Genomic DNA, 26427 nt, shown 5'->3' with positions numbered 1-26427 from the left:
GTAATTGATAGTGCATCAATTTATTGAGCAAAGATTTTAAAACGATGGAACTTCGCATCAAGCCTGATCGCCTACAGCTGAGCCCTCAAGCAGCCAAAGCTACGTCCGCTTTTGACCACTGGCTAGCCTGCTTCGAAAGCTACCTCCAAACATCCGCTGAAGAACCCTCAGACACACAGAAGCGCCAGGTCCTTTATTCACGGGTGAGCACTGACATTTTTCCTCTCATCCGGGATGCGCCCACTTACGCTGAAGCATTGGAGCTCCTGAAAGGACATTACGTTCGGCCGGTCAACAAACTATACGCCAGGCACCTCCTTTCCACGAGACAGCAACTCCCCGGTGTGTTCCTAGATGATTTGTGGCGTGCCCTGCACATCCTGGCGAGGAACTGTGACTGCCAGGCAGTTTAGCATACAGAACTTTTAATCAGAGACGCTTTTGTTACGGGCATGGGGTCGGTGTACATCCACCAGCGCCTATTGGAGGGGAATATGCTGGATCTTACGGTAACCAGGCAGCTCGTGGACTCATTAACATTGGCCTCCCATAACGTCCAGTCGTACGCCCCCGACTGCATGGCACCCTCATGGGCATCGTGGGCCCCACCAGCTACCGACCCCAGCCCACCGCAAGCCTGCGCCGCGCGGCAGCCAGCCAAACTCGGGGGGCCCAAATGCTACTTCTGCGGGCAGAACAAACACCCCCGGCACGCTGCCCGGCGCGGAGCACAACCTGCAATGGCTGCGGAAAGAAGGGACATTCTGCTGCTGTGTGCCAGGCCCAGTCGGTCACCGCTGTTTCTAGGCCCAGCGTTCCTACAGCCCCCATGTGCGGCCCGTGGACGCTGCCATCTTCTTCTCCACAGGCCACGTGTGGCCCGTGGATGCCGCCATCTTCTTCTCCGCAGGACACATGCAGCCCGTGGGTGCCGCTATCTTTAATGCCGCCCGCCATGTGCGCCCCGTGGGCACCGCCATCTTCAGCGCCATTTTGGATGGCGCCTCAAGACCCCCGCTCGTCGGGAAGCTCGTCTGGCCACTCATTGCCCGCCGCCACCGCTGACCAGCACGGGGCCTCCCAGCATCAGCCGCAGCTCGCCTCGATCACCCTTGACCAGTCCCGGCCCCACAACCTCGCAACCGCAACGACAACGGTGAAAATCGATGGCCACAAGACTTCCTGCCTTTTTGACTCCGGGAGCACAGAAAGCTTCATCCACCCCACTACGGTAAGGCGCTGCTCCCTTGTGGAATACCCCGCTAGCCAGAAAATCTCCCTGGCCTCCCGGATCCCATTCCTTGGAAATCCAGGAGTGCTGCATCGCGACCCTCACCGTCCAAGGCGTAGAGTTTAGCAACTTCCGGCTCTACGTCCTCCCCCACCTCTGCGCTGCCCTGTTACTCGGCCTGGACTTCCAGTGCCACCTCCAAAGCTTAACTTGAAAATTCGGCGGACCCCAACCCCCCCTTACCATATGCAGCCTCATGGCCCTTAAGGTCAACCCACCTTCTCTGTTTGCGAACCTCACCTCGGATTGGGGAAGGGAACACTGACAAAGGAGAGTATTTGCAGGCACGGAGATGGGTTGAAGTGTGTATACTTCAACGCAAGAAGCATCAGGAATAAGGTGGGTGAACTTAAGGCATGGATCGGTACTTGGGACTACGATGTGGTGGCCATCACGGAAACTTGGATAGAAGAGGGGCAGAAATGGTTGTTGGAGGTCCCTGGTTATAGATGTTTCAATAAGATTAGGGAGGGTGGTAAAAGAGGTGGGGGGGTGGCATTATTAATTAGAGATAGTATAACAGCTGCAGAAAGGCAGTTCGAGGAGTATCACCCTATTGAGGTAGTATGGGTTGAAGTCAGAAATAGGAAAGGAGCAGTCACCTTGTTAGGAGTTTTCTATAGGCCCCCCAATAGTATCAGAGATGTGGAGGAACAGATTGGGAAACAGATTTTGGAAAGGTGCAGAAGTCATAGGGTAGTAGTCATGGGTGACTTTAACTTCCCAAATATTGAGTGGAAACTCTTTAGATCAAATAGTTTGGTTGGGGTGGTGTTTGTGCAGTGTGTCCAGGAAGCTTTTCTAACACAGTATGTAGATTGTCCGACCAGAGGAGGGGCAATATTGGATTTAGTACTGGGTAATGAACCAGGGCAAGTGATAGATTTGTTAGTGGGGGAGCATTTTGGAGATAGTGACCACAATTCTGTGACTTTCACTTTAGTAATGGAGAGGGATAGGTACGTGCAACAGGGCAAGGTATACAATTGGGGGAAGGGTAAATACGGTGTTGTCAGACAAGAATTGAAGTGCATAAGTTGGGAACATAGGCTGGCAGGAAAGGACACAAGTGAAATGTGGAACTTGTTCAAGGAACAGGTGCTACGTGTCCTTGATATGTATGTCCCTGTCAGGCAGGGAAGAGATGGTCGAGTGAGGGAACCATGGTTGACAAGAGAGGTTGAATGTCTTGTTAAGAGGAAAAAGGTGACTTATGTAAGGCTGAGGAAACAAGGTTCAGACAGGGCATTGGAGGGATACAAGATAGCCAGGAGGGAACTGAAGAAAGGGATTAGGAGAGCTAAGAGAGGGCATGAACAATCTTTGGCGGGTAGGATCAAGGAAAACCCCAAGGCCTTTTACACATATGTGAGAAATATGAGAATGACTAGAGCGAGGGTAGGTCCGATCAAGGACAGTAGCGGGAGATTGTGTATTGAGTCTGAAGAGATAGGAGAGGTCTTGAATGAGTATTTTTCTTCTGTATTTACAAATGAGAGGGGCGATATTGTTGGAGAGGACAGTGTGAAACAGATTGGTAAGCTCGAGGAAATACTTGTCAGGAAGGAAGATGTGTTGGGCATTTTGAAAAACTTGAGGATAGACAAGTCCCCCGGGCCTGACGGGATATATCCAAGGATTCTATGGGAAGCAAGAGATGAAATTGCTGAGCCGTTGGCAATGATCTTTTCATCCTCACTGTCAACAGGGGTGGTACCAGGGGATTGGAGAGTGGCGAATGTCGTGCCCCTGTTCAAAAAAGGAACTAGGGATAACCCTGGGAATTACAGGCCAGTTAGTCTTACTTCGGTGGTAGGCAAAGTAATGGAAAGGGTACTGAAGGATAGGATTTCTGAGCATCTGGAAAGACACTGCTTGATTAGGGATAGTCAGCACGGATTTGTGAGGGGTAGGTCTTGCCTTACAAATCTTATTGAATTCTTTGAGGAGGTGACCAAGCATGTGGATGAAGGTAAAGCAGTGGATGTAGTGTACATGGATTTTAGTAAGGCATTTGATAAAGTTCCCCATGGTAGGCTTATGCAGAAAGTAAGGAGGCATGGGATAGTGGGAAATTTGGCCAGTTGGATAACGAACTGGCTAACTGATAGAAGTCAGAGAGTGGTGGTGGATGGCAAATATTCAGCCTGGATCCCAGTTACCAGTGGCGTACCGCAGGGATCAGTTCTGGGTCCTCTGCTGTTTGTGATTTTCATTAATGACTTGGATGAGGGAGTTGAAGGGTGGGTCAGTAAATTTGCAGACGATACAAAGATTGGTGGAGTTGTGGATAGTAAGGAGGGCTGTTGTCGGCTGCAAAGAGACATAGATAGGATGCAGAGCTGGGCTGAGAAGTGGCAGATGGAGTTTAACCCTGAAAAGTGTGAGGTTGTCCATTTTGGAAGGACAAATATGAATGCGGAATATAGGGTTAACGGTAGAGTTCTTGGCAATGTGGAGGTGCAGAGAGATCTTGGGGTCTATGTTCATACATCTTTGAAAGTTGCCACTCAAGTGGATAGAGCTGTGAAGAAGGCCTCTGGTGTGCTCGCGTTCATTAACAGAGGGATTGAATTTAAGAGCCGTGAGGTGATGATGCAGCTGTACAAAACTTTGGTAAGGCCACAATTGGAGTACTGTGTACAGTTCTGGTCGCCTCATTTTAGGAAGGATGTGGAAGCTCTGGAAAGGTGCAAAGAAGATTTACCAGGATGTTGCCTTGAATGGAGAGTAGGTCTTACGAGGAAAGGTTGAGGGTGCTAGGCCTTTTCTCATTAGAGCGGAGAAGGATGAGGGGCGACTTGATAGAGGTTTATAAGATGATCAGGGGAATAGATAGAGTAGACAGTCAGAGACTTTTTCCCCGGGTGGAACACACCATTACAAGGGGACATAAATTTAAGGTGAAAGGTGGAAGATATAGGAGGGATATCAGAGGTAGGTTCTTTACCCAGAGAGTAGTGGGGGCATGGAATGCACTGCCTGTGGAAGTAGTTGAGTCGGAAACATTAGGGACCTTCAAGCAGCTATTGGATAGGTACATGGATGACGGTAAAATGATATAATGTAGATTTATTTGTTCTTAAGGGCAGCACGGTAGCATTGTGGATAGCACAATTGCTTCACAGCTCCATGGTCCCAGGTTCGATTCCGGCTTGGGTCATTGTCTGTGCGGAGTCTGCACATCCTCCCCGTGTCTGCGTGGGTTTCCTCCGGGTGCTCCGGTTTCCTCCCACAGTCCAAAGATGTGCGGGTTAGGTGAATTGGCCAATGATAAATTGCCCTTAATGTCCAAATTGCCCTTGGTGTTGGGTGGAGGTGTTGAGTTTGGGTATGGTGCTCTTTCCAAGAGCCGGTGCAGACTCAAAGGGCCGAATGGCCTCCTTCTGCACTGTAAATTCAATGATAATCTATGATTAATCTGGGACAAAGGTTCGGCACAACATCGTGGGCCGAAGGGCCTGTTCTGTGCTGTATGTTCTATGTTCTATGTTCTGTGATTGCAAACCCGTCGCCACCAGGAGCAGACAGTACAGTGCCCAGGACAGGACCTTCATCAGGTCGGAGGTCCAGCGGCTTCTGTGGGAAGGCATCATTGAGGCCAGCAACAGCCCCTGGAGAGCCCAAGTGGTAGTAGTAAAGACTGGAGAGTGACATAGGATGGTCATTGACTACATACAGACCATCAATCGGTGCACGCAGCTCGACGCGTACCCCCTCCCACGCATATCTGATATGGTCAATCAGATTGCACAGTACCGGGTCTTTTCCACAGTGGACCTGAAGTCCGCCTACCACCAGCTCCCCATCTGCAAGGCGGACCGCCAATACACTGCGTTTGAAGCAGATGGCTGCCTCTATCACTTCCTTAGGGTTCCCTTCGGCGTCACTAACGGGGTCTCGGTCTTCAAACACGAGATGGACTTAATGGTTGAACAGTACGGACTGCGGGCCACCTTCCCGTACCTAGACAACATCACCATCTGCGGCCACGATCAGCAAGACCACGACGCTAACCTTCTCAAATTTCTCCACGCCGCCAAACTCCTTAATCTCACGTACAATAAGGAGAAGTGCGTGTTCAGCACCAACCGCTTAGCCATCCTTGGCTAAGTTGTGGAAAATGGAGTTCTAGGGCCCGACCCCGACCGCATGCGCCCCCTCATGGAACTCCCCCTCCCCCACTGCCCGAAGGCCCTGAAGCGATGCCTGGGGTTCTTCTCCTATTATGCCCAGTGGGTCCTTAACTATGCGGACAAGGCCCGCCCGCTCATTCAGTCCACAGTCTTTCCCCTGATGGCTGAGGCCCACCAGGCTTTTAACTGCATCAAAGCAGACATCGCCAAGGCCACGATGCACGCGGTCGATGAGTCCCTCCCCTTTCAGGTTGAGAGAGATGCATCGGAAGTAGCTCTGGCTGCCACCCTCAATCAGGCAGCCAGACCCGTGGCATTCTTTTCCCGCACCCTCCATGCCTCTGAAATTCGGCACTCCTCTGTCGAAAAGGAGACCCAGGCCATCGTTGAAGCTGTGCGGCATTGGAGGCATTACCTGGCCGGCAGGAGATTCACTCTCCTCACTGACCAACGGTCGGTTGCCTTCATGTTCAATAATACACAGCAGGGCAAGATCAAAAACGATAAGATCTTGAGGTGGAGGATCGCGCTCTCCACCTATAATTACGAGATTTTGTATCGCTCCGGGAAGCTCAACGAGCCCCCGATGCCCTATTCCGAGGTCCATGTGCCAGCGCACAAGTGGACCGACTCTGGGCTCGACACGATGGCCTCTGTCACCCGGGGGTCATCCGGTCCTTCCACTTCATCAAGGCCCACAACCTGCCCTACTCCATTCAGGAGGTCAGGACTGTCACCAGAGACTGCCAGGTCAGCGCGGAGTGCAAACCGCACTTCTACCGGCCAGATCGAGCGCACCTAGTGAAGGCCTCCCGCCCCTTTGAGCGCCTCAGCATAGACTTCAAAGGGCCCCTCCCCTCCTCCGACCGAAACACGTACTTTCTGAACGTGGTTGATGAGTACTCCCGGTTTCCCTTCATCATCCCATGCCCCGATATGACTTCTGCCATGGTCATTGAAGCCCTCCACAGCATCTTCACTCTGTTCGGTTTCCCCGTTTACGTCCACAGCGATCGGGAATCCTCCTTTATGAGCGATGAGCTGCGTCAGTTCCTGCACAGCAAGGGAATTGCCTCGAGCAGGACGACCAGCTACAACCCCCGGGGACACGAGCAGGTGGATAGGGAGAACAGGACGGTCTAAGAATCTCCCGGTCTCCCGCTGGCCCTACGCTCTAAGAATCTTCCGGTCTCCCACTGGCAGGATGTTCTCCCCGACGCGCTCCACTCCATCCGATCGCTCCTCTGCACTGCAACTACCGAAACCCCCATGAACGTCTCTTTGCCTTCCCCAGGAAGTCCACCTCCGGGGTCTCGCTCCCAACATGGCTGGCGGGTCCTGGACCCATCCTCCTTTGCAAACACGTGCGAACCCATAAGTCGGACCAGTTGGTCAAAAGAGTCCAGCTACTGCACGGGAACCCACAGTACGCCTACGTGGCGCACCCCGACGGGCGCCAGGACACAGTCTCCCTCCGGACCTGGCACCCCCTGGATCCCCACCCACGGCCCACCACCCAACAGCCCCCCATCCGGTTGCCCCTGCGCCACTCCCCCTCCCCCCAGCGCACCTCACCACAGCGCCTGCCCCTGGAGGATCCGTCCTCCCACTGGTTCCACTCGGGGGTGATGAAGACGAGGACAACACGCTCCCGGAGTCACCGGTGACCAAGTCGGCGCCCGCATCACCACCGGGACCCAGGCGATCACAGCGGAGGATCAAGGCCTCCGACAGACTGAACTTGTAAATTTTTCCACCACCCCCGCCGGACGCTTTTTTAACAGGGGGTGAATGTGGTCGTCACCACTAACTCTATCAGATGTACTAAGGTAAGACTCCTGTCCTGGAGGAACATGGGTAAATCCCTGCCTTCTGGCTCCACCCAATAGGCGGCGTATAAATGTGTGTATTCGTCGGTGCTGCTCCCATTCTGGTTCCATTTACAGGAGGCCACACATCTTTGCTCAATAAAGCCTTGATTATTCACTATTCTCGTCTTTGTAGTAATTGATAGTGCATCATTAGCGGAGTACAGAAAGTGCAGGATAGAGAATAAGAAAGCAATTAGGAGAGCAAAGAGGGAATGTGAGAAAGCTCTGGCTGGTAAAAATAGAGAAAATCCCAAGATATTCTATATCAATGGGAAGAGGATAAACAGGGAAAGAGTCCCTTTTGGGACCAAGGAAGCAATCTGTGCGTGAAGCTAAAGGACACTGGTAGGGTGTTGAACGAATACTTCACAGCTGTCTTCACCCAACAAAAACAGGTGGTAGGTATGGACCTCAGGTTGAGAGATTATGTGGTTTTTGAGAAAATTAACAAAGGGAGTGACAAGGTATTGGAGGTGTGGCAGTCTTGAAAGCATACTAATCTCCAGGTCCAGATGAATCATGTCGCAGGCTGCTGTGGGAGACGAGGCAGGAGATTGTAGGGGCTCTGACAGCATTTTTAATTTCTCTCTGGCCACGGGGGAGGTGCCAGGGAACTGGACAACAGCTAATGTGGTTCTACTATTTAAGAAGGGTTGAAGAGATAAACCAGGGAACTACTGACCAATTAGTCTCACGTCAGTAGTCGGGAAACTTTTGGAGAAACTTCTGAAGGAAAGAATCCATCTCCACTTGGAGAGACAAGGTTTGATCAGAGATAGTCAGCATCGCTTTGTCAGGGAGAGGTCATGCCTAACAAATTAGTTTGAATATTTTGAGGAGGTGACTGGATGTGTAGATGAGGGTAATTCATGAAGGCCTGCCTTCTCAACCTTGCCCCTTGCCTGAAGTGTGGTGATCCTCAAGTTAAATCACCGCCAGCCAGCTCTCCCCCCTCAAAGGGAAAAGCAGCTTTTGGTCATCTGGAACTATAGTGACTTTACCTTACCTTTAGATGAGGGTAATTCAGTTGATGTAGCTTATATGGATTTCAGCAAAGCCTTTGACAAGGTCCCACATGGGGGACTTGTAAAGAAGGCACATGGGATACAGGGTAATTTGATAAGCTCGATTCAAAATTGGCATAATTGCAGGAGACAGAGGGTGATGACAGAAGGTGACTTTCGTGACTGGATGGAATTGTCCAGTGGTGTACCACAGGAATCTGCGCTGGGTCCCTATTATTCGTAATTTATATAAACAACATAGATGACTATGCGGGAGGTAGGATCAGTAAGTTTGCGGATAACAAAGATTGGCCAGATGGTCAACAGGGAGGTTGAGAATCCTGGATGACAGGAAGATTTAGACGGGATGGTCAAATGGGCAGATAAGTGACAGAGGAACTTTAACCCTGAAAAGTGTGAGGAGTAATTAAAGGAGTAATTTGACAAGATCATTTTCAACGAATTGCATGACACTAGGAAGTTCCGAGGACTAAAGGCACCTTGGCATGTTTGTCCATAGGTGTCTGAAGGAGGCAGGGCAGGTTAATAGGGTGGTGAAAAAGGCAAATGGAACACTTGTCTTTATCAATCGAGGCATAGATTACAAAAGCAGGGAGGTCATGTTGAAGTTGTATAAACCACGATGAGGCCACAGCTGGAGCACTGTGTGTAATTCTGGTCACCACTGTATAGGAAGGATGTGATTGCACTGGAGGAGGTGCATCACCAGAATGTTGCCTGGGATGGAACATTTAAGTTATGAAGAGAGGTTCGATAGGCCTGGGATGGAACAAAGAAGACCTGAGCAGCGACCTGATCGAGATGTTCAAGATTATGGGGGATATGGGCAGGGTGGATAGGGAGCTGGTATTCCCCTTAGTTGAAAGGTCAGTCACAAGGGAACACAAATTCAAGGTGAGGGGCAGCAGGTTGAGGGTGGATGCGAGGAAAACCTTTTTACCCAGAGGGTGGTGATGGTCTGGAATGCACTACCTGGGAGGGTGGTAGAGGCGGGTTGCCTCATAACCTTTAAAAAGTACCTGGATGAGCACTTGGCACGTCATAACATTCAAGTCTAGGGACCATGTGCTGGCAAATTGGATTTGGTACGCAGGACAGGTGTATTTTCACATGTTGGTGCAGATTCGATGGGCGTTAGGGCCTCTTCTGCACTGTGAGATTCACTGATCCTGTGAGGCGGGTCCCGTGCTGTCATGCTGGCAACATTGTCCTTCCAGAGATTGGGTGGTCTTTTTAAAGAAACAGAGATCTCCCTGTGGACTTGGAGGCTCCCCACCATGCAAATGGGGAACTCTCCCTCCCATGCACACGGGCAACCCTCCCTCCCATGGACGTCCCCCAAGGAAGCTCCCCCTTGGCAAAGCCCCATGGCATTGCCCCCCCAGTGAGAGGGGGCATTTCTGGGGCAATATCATGTGGCAGTTCCAAAGGGCAGTGTCAAGGAACAGTTCCTGGAATGTGTCGCTCGCCTGCCGCCAATGGCCATAGCTTGAGGGGCGCTACTCCACATCGAGTGGCCAACTGTGAGGCTGTCCAGCTCTTACTACCTGCCGTAGTCCTATGGAGAGATTTATATGCTGATAATCAACCTGTTTGACCACATTATGAGAATACATTCTATAGAACCACTACAGTGCAGAAAGAGCACTTTCTACACTGTAGAGTTCACCAACCCTCTGAAACAACATCCCACCTAGGCCCACTCCCCATCACCATAACCCCACCCAATCTGCACAACTTTGGACACTAAGGGGCAATTTAGCATGGGCTATTCATCCAACGTGCACTTCTTTGATCTGAGGGAGGAAACCGGAGTACCCGGAGGAAACCCACGCACACACGGGGAGAATATGCAAACTCCACACAGACAGTCACCCAAGGCTGGAATTTCACCCAAGTCCCTGGTGCTGCAAGGCAGCAATGCCAACTACTGTGCCACCGTGCGCCCTTGCCGCTATTCCTTGGCCACCAAGTCCTGGAATGGGTCCCGAACCTGGAGCTCCTGCCTCAAAGACAAAGATGTTACCCACTGCGTGGAATCCATAATAAGCTTTTTCTTAGTGAAGGACATGTGTCTGCAGAAATAGAATGATGGATGCAGCCGAAACAAAAATGTGCTTTCTGTAAACTGCAGTAACCACCCAAGGGCAGTTGGGGAGATAAGGTATGAAAAAGCAGGACTGAAAATATTGGTTTTCTATTGGTGTACTTTCCTGGTTTTCTATTGGTTATAAATGCTGTCCTTAAATTGGTTTAAAATGTTTAATCGTGATATTATTGGTGTGTTGACATGCAAATGACATACTGTGAGGTAATTTGGACTTTCTAAATTCTCCCTCTGTGTACCCGAACAGGCGCCGGAATGTGGCGACGAGGGGCTTTTCACAGTAACTTCATTGCAATGTTAGCCTACTTGTGACAATAAAAATTATTAAAAATATTAATTAAATAATTATTACCTCTGGTTCCTTCAGTTTGGCGCTGATGCTCTGTTCATTGTTATACAGGATATTTAATGTGCTCTTCTGTTACATTTCCCTGATTAACAAGTATTTTATTATCATTTCCTTATAACCTTTACTGTTCATTGAGTATATATGGTATTTTCACTTCTTTTGTATTCTGAACTGTCTCCTTATCTCAATATTATTTTATTGTCAGGTTGCTATTATGTCCAAGCAAAATACTCCATCCCGCACACTTTTGCAGCAAAAAGACCTTTCTGCTGCCATACTTTATGGTGGGACATTGACCGCAACCTGGTGTAGGTGTGGCCCATTCTAGGTTGTCCGTCCTACTACGGTCCTGGTACCCGTGTCCCGTCGAGGATTAGCATTGTTTGAGTGTGGTAAACCACTGTATTGTATTGTATTGTACTGTTATATTGTTACATGCCTGGGCTTGTCCCTGCTGGCTCCACCTGTGGCTCCTCCCCTCGGGCTCATGTATAAAGGTGGCCAACCTCCAGCCCTGCCCTCATTCTGGGACCAGCTGCCAGCAGGTGTCTTTAAGCTGATTAAAGCCACAGTTTTTCTCCCGACTCCTCGTCTGTCGTCAATTGATGATACATCAATTTAATCAGCTTAAAATTTTTAGATGGATCCATCGCTAAAACCTGATCACCTGGAGCTGGACCCCCAAGCAGCCGACGCCACTATTACGTTTGAACATTGGCTACGTTGCTTACGTTGCTACGCTGCTTACGTTGCTTCGAATCGTACGTTGAGTCCTCCGCGATCGCCGTCGCCGAGACCCACAAGCTGCGAATCCTCAACTCCCGGGTGAGCCCGCAAGTATTCCTTATCATCAGGGACGCTGACTCGTACGAGGATGCGATAACGCTGTTGAAAGGACAGTATGTTAAGGGAGTCAACGACGTGTATGCTAGGCATCTCCTTGCCACGAGGCGACAGCGCCCCGGAGAATTGCAAGCCGAATTTCTGCGCACGTTTGCGGGTACTCGGCCGGAACTGCAGTTTTAAGGCAGTATCGGCTGCCGAGCACACACAGCTGCTAATCCGGGACGCCTATGTCGCAGGCATAAAATTGAATTCCATCCGCCAGTTCCTATTAGAAGGGAGTACACTCGACCTCCAAGAAACAGTACGGATTTCGGACTCATTAGAAGTGGCCTTTCGCAACTTGGATGCCTACACCTCCGACCACGCGGCACCCTCGTTGACGTGGTGGGCACCTCCATCACCTGACCCGGGTGCGCCGCAAGCTTGTGCCGCGCAGCAACCTGCCAATCCCGGAGGCCCAAAATGCTACTTCTGTGGCCAGGGTAAGCACCCCAGGCAACGCTGCTCAGCGAGGAGCGTGATCTGCAACAGGTGCGGTAAGAAAGGCCACTTCTCCAAAGTCTGCCAGGCCCGACCTGTTTGTAAGCCCAGCAGTGCTGCATGTAACTTGTGGGGCCGGCTTCTTCAACACCACCTGCCACATGCGACCCGTGGGGGCCACCATCTTTGCTGCCATCTGCAACGCCACCCGCCACGTGCGACCCATGGGGCCACCATCTTCGACGCCACCCGCCGCATGCGATCCGTGGGGCCGCCATCTTCGATGCCACAAGCCATCTTTGATTCGCCCCGCCACCTCCCGGAACCCCTGCTCATCCGATCAGCCCGCCCACCTTCCGAAGATCGCCTCCATCACCCTCGACCAGTCTCGACCTCACCACCTCGCCAAATCCATGATGGCAGTCCGGATCAACGGTCACGAGACGACCTGCCTGTTCGACTCTGGGAGCACAGAGAGTTTTATTCACCCAGATACGGTACGGCGCTGCTCCCTCCCAATCTTACCCATGACCCAGAAAATCTCCCTGGCTTCCGAATCTCATTCCGTGGAGGTCCGTGGGTACTGTGTTGCAACCCTTACAGTGTAGGGCGGTTGAGTTCAAAGGGCTCAAACTCTACATCCTCCCACTACACTGTGCTGCCGTGCTACTAAGTCTTGACTTCCAGTGCCACCTCAAACGTCTTACCCTGGAGTTCGATGGACCCCTGCCCCCCCTCATAGTATGTAACCTCTCGACCCTTAAAGTCGCCCCACCCCAGCTCTTCGCTAACCTCACCCCGGACTGTAAGCCCGTCGCCACTAGGAGCAGACGATACAGTGCTCGGGACAAGGCCTTTATCAGGTCGGAGGTCCAGCGACTCCTGCGGGAAGGGATCATAGAGGCCAATACTAGCCCCTGGAGAGCCCAAGTGGGGTCGTCAAAACTGGGGAGAAACACTGGATGGTCATCGACTACAGTCAGACCATCAACCGGTACATGCAGCTCGATGCAAACCCTCTTCCCCGCATATCTGACATGGTCAACCAGATTGCGCAGTACCGAGTCTTCTCCATCATCGACTTGAAGTCCGCATACCACCATCTCCCTATCCGCCCGGAGGACCGCCAATACACTGCCTCCGAGGCAGATGGCCGCCTCTACCACTTCCTCAGAGTCCCCTTCGGCGTCACCAATGGGGTCTTGGTCTTCCAACGGGAGATGGACCGAATAGTTGACCAGTACGGGCTGCGGGCCACGTTCCCGTATCTGGATAATGTCACCATCTGCGGCCATGACCAGCAGGGCCATGACGCCAACCTCCAAAAATTCTTCCACACCGCCAAGCTCCTTAACCTCACATACAATAAGGAGAAATGTGTTTTCCGCACAACCCGCTTAGCCATCCTTGGCTATGTTGTGGAAAACGGAGTCCTAGGGCCCGACCCCGACCGCATGCGCCCCGTCCTGGAACTTCCCCTCCCTCACTGCCCCAAGGCCCTGAAGAGATGCCTGGTGTTCTTCTCCTACTATGCCCAGTGCGTCCCCAATTATGCGGACAAGGCCCGCCCACTCATTAAATTCACCCTTTTTCCCCTGACGGCTGAGGCCCGCCTGGTCTTCAACCGCATCAAAGCAGATATTGCTAAAGCCGCGATGCACGCAGTAGACGAGTCCATCCCGTTCCAGGTGGAGAGTGATGCGTCTGACTTTGTCCTGGCCGCTACCCTCAACCAGGCCCGTGGCTTTCTTCTCCCGTGCCCACCAGGGCTCCGAAATTCGACACTCCTCCGTCGAAAAGGAAGCCCAGGCCATTGTGGAAGCTGTGCAACATTGGGGGCATTACCTGGCCGGCAGGCGATTCACTCTCCTCACTGACCAACGGTCGGTTGCCTTCATGTTCAATAAAACACAGCGGGGCAAGATCAAGAATGACAAGATCCTAAGGTGGAGGATTGAACTCTCCACGTATAATTATGATATGATGTATCGACCTGGGAAGGTCAATGAGCCCCCAGGTGCCCTATCCCGCGGTACATGTGCCAGCGCACAAGTAGGTCGACTTCGGGCCCTCCACAATGACCTCTGTCACCCAGGGGTCACCCGGTTCTTCCACTTCATCAAGGCCCGCAACCTGCCTTACTCCATCGAGGGAGTCAGGACCATGACCAGGGACTGCCAGGTCTGCGCGGAGCGCAAACCACACTTCTATCGGCCAAACAGAGCACACCTGGTAAAGGCCTCCCGCCCCTTCGAGCGCCTCAGCTTAGATTTCAAAGGGCCCCTCCCCTTCAGTGAGCACAGCGTGTCCTTCCTCAACATCATTGATGAGTACTCACATTTCCCTTTCGCCATCCCGTGCCCTGACATGACCTCTGCCACAGTCATCAAGGCCCTGCACAGTCTCTTCACCTTGTTCGATTTCCCCACTTATATCCATAGTGATCGGGGTTCCTCTTGTGATGAGCTGCGTCAGTTCCTGCTTAGCAAGGGCAGCGCCTCAAGCAGGACTACCAACTACAACCCCCGGGGTAACGGACAGGTGGAGTGGGAGAATGCGACGGTTTGGAAGGCCGTCCTTCTTGCCCTATGGTCTAGAAGCCTCCCTGTCTCCTGCTGGCAGGAAGTCCTTCCCGATGCACTCCACTCCATCCGGTCGCTCCCGTGTACCGCCACCAATGTGACCCCTCATGAGAGGATGTTTGTTTTCCCCAGGAAATCCACCTCACGGGTCTCGCTCCAGTCCTGGCTGACGGTCACAGAGCCCGTCCTCCTCTGGAAACATGCGAGGAGCCATAAGTCGGATCCACTGTTCTCCTCCATGCTAACCCCCAATATGCCTACATGGCACACCATGACGGGCGGGAGGACACAGTCTCCCTTCGGGATTTGGCACCCGCAGGTTCCCCAGTGACCATCACCACTACCCCCGACCCTACACCATCTCCCCACATTGCTACTCATCTACTACGAGACGCAGAAGACAACACGCTCCTGGACACGCAGGCCTCAACACCTCATCCGACACCAATATCCACACCACAGCCGGGACTGAGGCGGTCACAGCGGAAAGTAAAAGCCGTCGGCAGACTCGATCTGTAACTCAACCCGTCCACTTCTCCCCCGCCGGACTCTTTTTTTTTTAAACAGGGGGTGAATGTGGTAAACCACTGAATTGTATTGTACTGTTGTATTGTTAGATGCCTGGGCATGTCCCTGCTGGCTCCGCCTATGGCTCCTTCCCTTGGGCTCATGTACAAAGATGGCTAACCTCCAGTGTGCCGTCTAGGATTAGCATTGGTTTACAATATTTACAAAAAGGTAAGACTTTATTTGGCACTTTTCACGCCCACCGGATGTCTCAAAGGTCTTTGCAGTCAATTAATTTTTTAGGTATAGTCACTGCTGTAACATAAGAAACACGTCAACTAATTTACTCTCAGCAAAGTCCGACAAGCAGCCATGTGGCAGGGGTCGGATAATATGGGTTTTTTTGTAATGTTGATTGAGGAATAAATATTCCTCTTCTGTAAAATAGTGTCATGGGATCTTTTGAGCAGGCAAATGGGGCCTCGGTTTAGCTTCACACCCAAACCTCACAGTGTAATGTGTTCCCTTAGTACTGCACTGGAGTATCAATCTTTATTTCTGTGCTTAAGCCATTTCAAAGACCAGTGTTCTACCAATTGAGCCACAACTGACATCTTTGTATCATCGGTTGTGGTGTGTCAGAACATTGAACAGACATGGAATATCCTTCAAGGAGAGGCCTACTTCCTTGGTTTGTTTGCTGATGACCTAAAATGTACAGTTTGTCTTTTACAATGTGGTTAAGTTTTCATTTCAATTAAACTGAGCCATTACCAACAGAGAGAAAAAGAGCGAGAGAGAGAAGAAGACAGCAGCATATAGGCTGCAATCCGCCGGAGCCGCAAGCCCTAGACGGAATTCTCAATGTCCCTTTGAATCAGGCGTGAGGGCCAAAGAAGGATTCTCTCCCGGCCTGCTGGTCCTGCACCGGACAGGCTCTCAACCAGAGTGTGAGAGAACCTGATTATAATTGACCAACATGAATTAAAAGATTACTGGGTTTGAGGTCAGATGCTCCTGCCTCCCGGTATGCAGTAGCACAGTGGTTAGCATTGTTGCTTCACAGCTCCAGGGTCCCAGGTTTGATTCCCGGCTTGGGTCACTGTCAGTGCAGAGTCTACACGTTCTCCCCGTGTCTGCGTGGGTTTCCTCCGGGTGCTCCAGTTTCCTCCCACGAGTCCCGAACGTCGTGCTGTTAGGTAATTTGGACATTCTGAATTTGTACTCTGTGTACCGGTGACAGAATGTGGCGATTGGGGCTTTCACAGTAATTTCATTGCAGTATTAATGCAAGCCTCCTTGTGACAAGCAAAGATTATTATTATTATATGCAGCCTCCCCTCCCCTTCCCAGCTGGAAGTCCCATGTACGCTAATCTCTTCTGATCGTAATGGGGGTCATGTGGCAGGTCTTACCTCTGTAACTGTAATCATTGAACTGCCTTTCAGCATGTCAAGTTGTAGTTACAAGACTCCCCCTTGATGTGTTGGAACTCTGATGCCCCCCACCCCCCGCCAGCGTTTTGAGTTCAAAGATCTGTCAGATGAACGTGAAAGTCTTCCCTTTGATTGGGGGAGTGTGGAGAGGCTGAAGGGGGTACTGCAGGGGGAACCAAATGATTGGACATTTGGCGAGCCCATAACAGGGTGTCGCTCACTAAGGAGAGGGGGACCTTGCCTGTGATGGCGGGAGCTCTTGCCAGCAACTGTGGTGGAGGGGAGGGGGGCCTTGTCAGCGATTGATGAGGGAGCTTGCAAATGATTCTGGGGGGGAGGGTCTTGCCAGTAATTCAGGGGGACTGCAGTCTTATTCTGTGATTGGGACGCCCTTTAAAAAGGAACAGGGAGGAGTGGGACCTGTCAGTGAGCCCGCCCCTCTCAAAGCCAGGGTTAAACCCGACCCTCTCCAAAAAAGTTTCAAAGTGCCATTGAATCCCACCTCAGCAGCACTGTTAGCGCCAGAGGGAAAACATTGACTTTCCCACAGGTGGCAGCATTTAGACTTGTTTTGGGAGAATCGTGGCCATTGTGTTGCCTTTAAGACCTGAGAAGACAAAGCCTGAAATTAATTTTAAAGACTTGGACTGTTACATTGCCCCAACCGTCTGTGTGCTGGAAAAGCTCGTAACAGATGTTCAGTTTTAAGTGTTGTGTTCTTGACATATCAAGATCAACTAAACAAACACCAGGAGTGGGGGAGCCCTGAGCAAAGTGCAGGTGATAATATAAGAATCCCAGAGAGTTTCTAGACAGATCAGCCAGGATTCATTAAATGGTGGAGCAGGCTTGATGGGCCAAATGGTCTACTCCTTGTCCATCTGTTTGTAAGTGTACATTTCCCACCGCATTCCCTCACTGATGGAATATTGCAACACAAATATTGTGATTAAAAAGGACAAGATTATTCCAAGAAAAAAAATGGAGGGTTGAAACAATTTGATAGGATTGGGTAAATATGGGGAATAGTTTTGGGGTGAATACTATGTGACGTTAAATTGCGACAAATAAAGAAATCTCACGATACTAGGTTAAATTGAATTTAAATTCATGGAATCATACTGCACAAAAGGAGGTCATTCAGTCCATCATGCCAGCGTTGGCTCTTTGGCAGGAAATTAAATGAAATGGAAGTCACCATGTGTCGTGGAAATCATAATAAAGACAAATTCCTCGAGGTTCGATTTAAGGAAATTTATTTACACAAATATGCTTGTGGAGGGAGAGTGTTTCGGCTGCAAAGCCAAGGCACTGCACTCTGAGTTATGCAGTCAAAAACCATTATATTTATAGGTTGAAATAAACAACTTTGAAGAGATAAAGCTTGGGAACATACGCAAGAGGAAATATGAATGTTTTGCCTTTGGTTTAAAAACAATTCGAGTACGCATTTTGTTGTCCTTCGGAAGAACAACTTATTATCATAATAAGGCCAGTACCACATACTAAGCAGTATTTGGTTTACATTACTTGACCTCCTTCTTTTCGCTCAAAAGCAGTGTTAAAATATAGTTAATATTCCCAGCATGCTTCTAAATTGGTAACTCATTAACTTCCCTTCCACAATTCCCTCCTTGTTGATCTTTTGATCAACACCTTTTAGTAAATTATCGTGTCCTCCGTAGAGAAGGGTGGTTTATAATGTAAGGGGAACGGACGTATGATCGTTCCCTGCGTGTTATGAGCTGGTAGCAAGGAGGCAAGGCGGCTCGGGCTGTTCTCCCGTGTTAGTACAATAAAAGTATCTTGCGCAATATTAAAACAGTAACCATACGACAATCAAGATTAGAATGGCGATTATAATCCAGAACACAATCCTCTGTTCTGACGATCTTAGCATCCAAAGCCAAAGTCCCATCCCTCATTTTCGTGTAATCTTGTTACCTCTCCACGAATGTGATCCACCAGATTATCAATTTTTCTGAGTTATCAGGGATGTATGTGCAACAGTCACTTCCAATCAGGGCACAAGTACCTCCCTTTTCAGCTAACAAGAAATCAAGAGTCATTCTATTCTGCAGGGCAACCGCTCTTCTAGCAACCATCTCAGTTTCTATCCAGTTAACAGCTTCTGCAGTGTCATTAGCTACCTGCTCAAGGATGTCTCGTAGTTCACGTAGTTCGTATGCATTAGTGGCTATTCCTAATGGTGGTATCATTATTTCCAGCATTTGTGCCCATGTCATAATACTTTTGTGTCGTCCTGTGATGGGGATGGTCCTGCAGTTGCTGGACGTGATGTACATAAGGGACTACATATCCCAAATAGCAGGAGCCTTCCCAATTTTCTGGTGTGGCCACAGATAAAATACGTGCCGTTATATGCGGTCAGGTTTCCTTTACTATCAGTCATCATTAGTCTAATCGGATCCCCTTCCCAGGAGCCTCCACTAGTTTGATTTTGAACTCCTGACCAATCAAAGATGAATAATCCTTTAGCTGTAAGGTGGAACATAGGGGGTTGCCAATTCAAGATCTGATCACACTGACTTGTGCCGACTGGGTAGATCCCATATGTTTTATGTTTCCTAAAGCATATGCTGCCCTTTGGGACTCCAGTGTAATTGGGAAGGATCAAACAGGGCGTTTGCCGTGTTACATTAAACCTAGGCCCCCCACCATTCCTCAAACCTATTCATATCGTATCCAGCTAATCTCCAATCGAACATATTCTGTGTATCTTCTCCACGTCCTGTACTATTTTGTCTTAGAGCCCATTCTGCTATCTCTACTGGCGAATGGGATAGGTCGCACAGGGAAACCCTCCTCCAAGCATCTGGGAATTTGTGTACAAACCCAACAACTGAATTTATTTACCCTCTCTGCGTATGAGTGAGACATGTATATTAAGGTGTTAGTATGCAGTTTACCCTCTACATGATGTTGGATTAATATGATAATATAAAAACATCAACGCCGTAATTCTCTTCTGGTCAGCGTTTCGCTGGTACTCTCAAAGTTCCGTGTGATGTAGTGAACACGAGTTGCGTGGATCCCATCTGGCTTTTCTTTTACTTTAACGGCTGTTCGGGTTGTTAGCAGCACTTGGTAGGGTCCATCCCACCTAGGAGAAAAATAATCTTTGTTTAGTGCTTTCACATACACTTGATCTCCAGGTTTAGAGGATGTGTATTTCCCTCTTTTGGATGCATCTGAGCCTTTTGCACCTTTTCATGTTTTTGGTTTTTTTGTTTTTTTTTCAGCGGTTTCACACATGGCCTGGGCATACTTTAGTGATGCCTCATCTGCCCATATTGTGGCTACTGCCGCTGGAGCCATTGGGGGTTTAGTTCCAGTTGTCATGGGACGTTCCAATTATTTTCTCATACGGGGTTAAACCCGAATTACGATTTCTCTGATTTCTCAGGGCATACATTACTATGGGTATGGCATCTGGCCATAGCAGCCCATTTTGGGGCACACTTTTGTGACTGCAGTCTTAATTATTCCATCTGCCCTTTCCACCTTTCCTGAGGATTGTGGCGGATATTGTATATGCAATTTCCAATCAAATCCCATGGCTTCTGTTCGTGCTTTGGTCAATTTGCTAGTGAAATGAGTTTCCCTGTCACTGTTAATACCCATTGGTATCCCAAACCTAGGTATTATTTCCTTTAACAGAATATTTACCATTGTTCTAGCATCATCTCTTTTGGTTGGAAAAGCCTCTACCCACCGTGAAAACATGTCCACTATCACCGATTATTCCTGTGACAAATCATACATGCACTTCAACTTCATCTTCACTCTTTGATTTCTCCTCGTGTCTTAACCTGTGACTTTGCGACCTTGTTACTACACAATCCGGAAAAATCCCAGGATATTTGTCCTTCAACTTCAGTTGTCTGATTTTCCACTGGCTTATCAACCACAGTAGGCATCACTCCCACCTGCGATCCAGCTGTATCATTACCCAAGATAAACTGTATTCCTGGACAAGATAGTTTCTCTATTACTCCGATTATCACATCACCACTCTTCGCTGGACTTTCCAACCTTACCTTATATAATGGAACACTACTCCTCTCACTCTGAATTCCACATATTACCACCTTTTCTGGCAACATTCTGCCCAGACTACATAACTCCTCATCTCCAACCATCAAAGATTGTCTAGCTCCCGTATCTCTTAAAATTGTGACTTCATTACCTGCTCCTCCTGATACACATGAGTAAACTTTACCCACACAAGTAAATTATTTCAAAAGATCTGGCACCTTCTTATCAATCACCTCTTGATCAGGCTGTACAATCTTTTGCACCTCCTTCGCTTCACCTGTGTTTTCCTCCACTTTAACAAACCCCACATCAGCCTTCCCAGTGCTTTTCTTCAACCACCAACACAGTGATTTTACATGGCCTAGTTTATTACAGTGAAAACATTTGAAACTTTTGACACTCTCCTTATTATCTCCCATCAGATCACCTTTACTTTTGCCACTTGAGTATTTCTCATGTCCCCAGTTTCTATCCCTCACAGGCTGAAACTGATGTCGGAAACCAAGCTTTGATTTATGAACTAATTCATAATCATCTGCCATTTCTGCTGCTAATCTCGCAGTTTTAACCCTCTGTTCCCATACGAGTTCTCACTACATCAGGAATTGAATTTTTAAACTCCTCCAAAAGTATAATTTCTGAGAGCTTCATACGTTTGGTTTATTTTCAAAGCCCTTATCCACCTATCAAAATTGTCTTGATCGCAACCTGCTTTTAGCCAAGAGCGATGCTCCTGTAGAGAGGCTTGCTCCTGTGCCTGTTTTAACTTTGGTTCTGTTATGGTGGACAGACGTTCAACTGCAGAAGCTTGTAGTTGTGGCTGCTGTTTGAGAGCCACTTTTTTGCAATTTTATCAGCAAATCTATTGCCGCATGAAACTTCATCGTCTGCAGTCATATGCGCTTCACACTTTAAAACGGCTAACTTGCTGGGCAGCTGAATAGCATCTAGTAAATTTAAAACCAATTTAGCATGTTTAATAGGTTGGCTGGAGGAAGTTATGAATCCCCTGCTTTTCCATAACTGGCCAAAATCATGTACTACCCCAAAAGTGGATCGGGAATCAGTATAAATATTGACTGTTTTATTTTCAGCTAGAATACATGCTTTAGTAAGGGCAAACTATTCGGCCGCTTGAGCAAACGTTCCCAAAAGCAGAGCAAAAGCTTCCACTATCTTGAATGGAGTTACTATTGCATCACCGGCCAGGAGGGTCATATCATTTGGTCGGTTTGCTGACCCATTGGTGAGAAAGATGATGTCTGGATTTTCTCGTGGGTGACTCAATAAATCAGGTCGAGAGGTTGTGGTGGCTTCAACCAATAGTAAACAGACATGATCATACATATGTTCTGTTTCCGAGGGTGCGGGTAGGAGTGTAGCAGGGTTGGCAGCTGGCGCTCGCTTGTAGGTAAAGTTGGTTTAAGAGGGGATTACTTCGTACCCAGTGTGTCGAGCCGCAGTAAAATGCTACGTTGCGGATGAATTATTTTTTCTACTATGGTCACTGTGGCTGCTACTGCTGTTAAGCAATTTGGCATACCCTTTACCACAGCACATAGGGCCACCGAGTAATAGGCAAGGGGTCTTTTCCCTCCTCAATGCTCTTGCACCAGGACCCCTGTTGCAAATCCCCCTGCTTCATTCAAATAAAGAGTAAAGGGTTTCCTGAAATTAGTAAGTCCCAAGGCAGGGGCGCTAATCATGGCTTGTTTCAAATTATGAAATGCTTGCTCCCTCTCTGGGATCCAGTAACAACTGAAGGGGCGGCCTGTAGGGTAGCCTTGCGCAGTACTATGTCCATCTCTCTATAGTCCGGGATCCACTGCCTACAATAGCCTACCATTCCGAGGAAGGTAAAGGTTTCCTTTCTCGTGCATGGAGTTGGTACCCTTGCTACAGCCTGTATTCTTTCAGACCCAAGCCTCCGCTGTCCTTGCTGAAGCTGAAATCCCAAATACTGAACTGTCTCCTGACAGAATTGCAGCTTGTCCATTGAGGCCCTGTGCCCTCTTCCTGCCAGATGTGATAATAACAAAAGGGTATTCTGTTGACAAATTAGCCCTCCCTCTGAGGCTATCAATAAATTGTCATCATATTGAGGGACTGTTGAGCTGCAGACAACTGGCACTCGTCCAAGTCTCTTTTAATGCTGTTAATTCCGATATGTAAAGCAAATAGAAGTTGACTTTCCGGGTGCAATGGTATGGAGAAAAAGGCTGAGAAAGTATCCGTTGTTGGTGGTATAGAAGACAAAATGACATTTGTGTCTGGCACCAATGGAGCAATAGTGATAACAATTTTATTGATGGCTCTAAGATCTTGCACAAACCACCACTCGTTGGGTCTTCCTGTCTTTGGAATGGGGAGTATAGGGGTGTTACGGGGGCTTCGTGTTCTCTTCAGCACCCCTTGCTGTAATAGTACATTGATCACTCCCTCCATCCCTTTTTCTGCTTCCGGTGCCAACCTGTATAGTTTTAAGCAGGGCAGGGCAACGTTCTTCTGTAACTGCACCCGATGCGCTGGGGCAGAATGTACTTTTCCAACATGATTTTTATGTTGGGCCCATAGATGTGGCAGTACCTGGGCCAGTTTTGAAGGGAGTAAATGATGGCTCTCTCAGGGAGGTTGTTGTCTTTCAAATGTAGCGGGCCATTGCTCCTCTTTCCAGGTCACTTTGCCCTCCTGTTTGCCATAAAATTCTATCAGGCAATTGCATCCGTCCATTTCAATATGAATCCCAGGTATTACGTTTTTTCTTTGGCCTCTTTGATCACTTCTCCTATTTGCTTTGCCTTAGCGGGATGTCTTACGGCCAATGTTAAATGGGGTTCTGAAGTTAAACCTATCCTAAAAAGGTCCCTCTGACTATAGGTCAACTGTACTAACATTCCTAATCCCACAACACCGAAAAATAAAAATGCTGTCTGCTGTCCTAAGTGACTTTGCGTTTATAAATTGTATGCGTGCTCATTCTCACGAGCATACCAAGCCGTGCAATGGGTCACTGTATTCTCTCATCTGGACTCTATCAGGTGTTTTAATAGCTGAGCCCAAGGGTCATTAATCTTTTGTAAGACTCCCTGCAGTTTTTAATTTTTTTTTTAAAGAGTGATACTGTAAGGGTTAACATTCAGCTGCCAGTATAGAAGTTATTACATTTTGCAGCTGATGAGCTCATATCTGAGACAGTTCTATAAACATTCCATTATCAATGTGATGTATTACCATTCCTAATTTGCAGAGTGTCTGCCTGCCTAATAGGGTCAGGTGTCGCTAGTTGCGGTACATCCTTCCTGGGGGTTAAATGCTTCTTGGCCCCTTGCATGATAGCCTCTTTCCCTCTATTTGCTAACCAGTGTTCGAGGGACTCATTTCCTTCATTCAAATGATTATCATTATTCGGAACCCAGCCCCCATTTATGCCGGGTGGGACTGCAATCCTAATTCTACAAAGCAAAGATGCACCACAAGAGTATTTTAGAAGCAGCAAAACATCCCCTGGGAAGAGGCTATAAATAGCACATATTTAAGTCAATTTCCAATGATTGATTTTATAGGCATCAGCTATTCTTAGAGACGTATATTTTTTCTTTGTCAATTCAGAAAAGATCAACTGTCTGCTGAAATGGTTAATGTTTCCTGCAGAATCTAAGGGGCGGAGAACTTGGCATGATGCCATTTACGTTTTTTCACGCAATCTAAAAACTTATTCATATTCAATTACTTTTATTCGTAAAGGCACTTTCTTTCTTTTAAACTGATCGTAATTTCCAATGTTTCCGTTCATTAGAGAAATCTCAACAAAAATCACTTAAGTTATAATCTCTGACTCACAAAGACAGACGATAAAACATACAACCCACTTCATGCTTTGACTAAAATTAATTGGTTAAACAAAACACACAGATTCTCACAGCTCACGAATATCCCAGTTAACCGTTAGCCTTATCTCACAGCTACAGAAAATCTGAATTCACTTTCATTCCAGGAACTCATCTGTTACGCTTTTACCTTAATCTTCTATTTACTTTTACTCCCCTGTTTTTTTTCCGCGAGGGGGTCAGCTTCATTAGATTCCTATGCGGGACATATAGGTTTTCCTACCTCATTCCGTTGCTTTACGATTGTTTCTTTTCATTTTCTTACTCATTTTGACTCCCTTATTTGTCCTCTTTAAGGAGTTCACCTTCTTTCTCGCTCCGGGTATCTCAGGGACGACCTGTGAGGGAGCGGCGAGTTTAGTGCTCATCGTTCCTTCTGCAAAATACTTTAGAACATATATATAACAATAACAATGACCGCGGAAATCGGAAATCATTTACAAATACGACAGGGAGCGCACACCGGTGTTTATCCTTTCACGAACCTCAAAGTCTTTTTTATTTTAATCTCTCAGGCACCTTTTTCTTCCCATGCAGCTATCATTAATTTATTAATTAAGATAAGTTTCCTAGCATGAGTCACTGGCCAGTAATTAAGGCTGCCGAGCCACAGACCTCACTTTCAGCTAGGGTCGCGCTATGGCTCTCTCCCTTTCAGCTGAGAGGGTCCTGTTTAGAGATTCGTTTCGGGGTTCACGTCCCATTAAATTAGGGAAACTGCAACGACTACGCCAATTTGTTGTGGAAATCATAATAAAGACAAATTCCTCGAGGTTCGATTTAAGGAAATTTATTTACACAAATATACTTGTGGAGGGAGAATGTTTCGGCTGCAAAGCCAAGGCACTGCACTCTGAGTTATGAAGTCAAAAACCATTATATTTATAGGTTGAAATGAACAACTTTGAAGAGATAAAGCTTGGGAACATACGCAAGAGGAAATATGAATGTTTTGCCTTTGGTTTAAAAACAATTCAAAAACAAAACTTTGAACGCCTTTATTAAAAGTCTCCCAAACCTCCTCAGCTCAAATATACGCTTCAGAAAATAATCTTGGTTAGACTCTGTATTATTGAACCACACATGCTTGCAGGAAATTCAACACATGGGGGCCAATATCTTGTACTTACAGCTTACACAGTGCGGTCCTGGTCTCTCATCACATCCGTTTTGGAGGAGCTGATTTCCACTATGGTTACTTCTATGCCCAGAGGATGGAGAATGGTAGCGATTACACAGCTGAAAAAATCAGCTCCAGATGCTGTCAATGATGTTCTAATTATTAATCAGCAACTAAATTGGTTACTTAATTTACCGTTTAGGTGGCTCAGAATGAATATTCATGGACAATGAAAAGACACAGCCCATGCCAGTGTTGAGTGGCAGGAATCCCTGACAGTTTTATGTTCTGAGGACCCGGTCTGTTATTTGTTCTTAGGACATGGCCTGTGTTGGTAATGTTGCATTTATTGATGGGTCTGGTTGTTCTGAGGACATTGAGACATACATGCCATGGGAAATGGAGTTGCAGAAATAAAATGACTCGACCCCAAAATTTGTCACAAGCATTGGGGCACCCCACCCCCCACATCGGGGAATCCCCCCACCCCCCTGCCCTGCCCTTCCAAAACCCTCTCATTGGAGCACCCCCCCCCCCCTTCCCCAACAAGCATTGGGGCGCACACAATCCGTCACAGATAAGGGGACCCTCCAATGGGACTCGCCAGAGGGCCTTCACCTGGCACTGCCAACCTGCCACTAGTTGGCAGTGCCAGGTCAGCAGTACCAGGCAGCTGGAGGAAGTGTGAGGGCACTGCCCAAGCATGTCTCTCACCGCCCAGAGGCTATACC

The 26427-nt window shown here is 48.3% G+C and overlaps 1 long non-coding RNA gene across 1 annotated transcript; it reads right to left on the bottom strand.

Annotated features, from left to right (window-relative positions):
* Positions 1-17869: 17869 nt before the first annotated feature.
* On the bottom strand, positions 17870-25797 carry LOC140429151 (uncharacterized). The gene is made up of 3 exons (XR_011948990.1): positions 25707-25797; positions 24800-24962; positions 17870-19754 (listed from the first exon to the last, which is right to left on the bottom strand). It is a non-coding gene; the product is annotated as an uncharacterized lncRNA (long non-coding RNA).
* Positions 25798-26427: the final 630 nt, after the last annotated feature.

Source organism: Scyliorhinus torazame, chromosome 9, assembly GCF_047496885.1.
Source record: "Scyliorhinus torazame isolate Kashiwa2021f chromosome 9, sScyTor2.1, whole genome shotgun sequence".
NCBI lineage: Eukaryota > Metazoa > Chordata > Chondrichthyes > Carcharhiniformes > Scyliorhinidae > Scyliorhinus > Scyliorhinus torazame.
The sequence above is the reverse complement of the archived record's forward strand: the minus strand, read 5'-3'. Positions and strand labels throughout refer to the sequence as shown.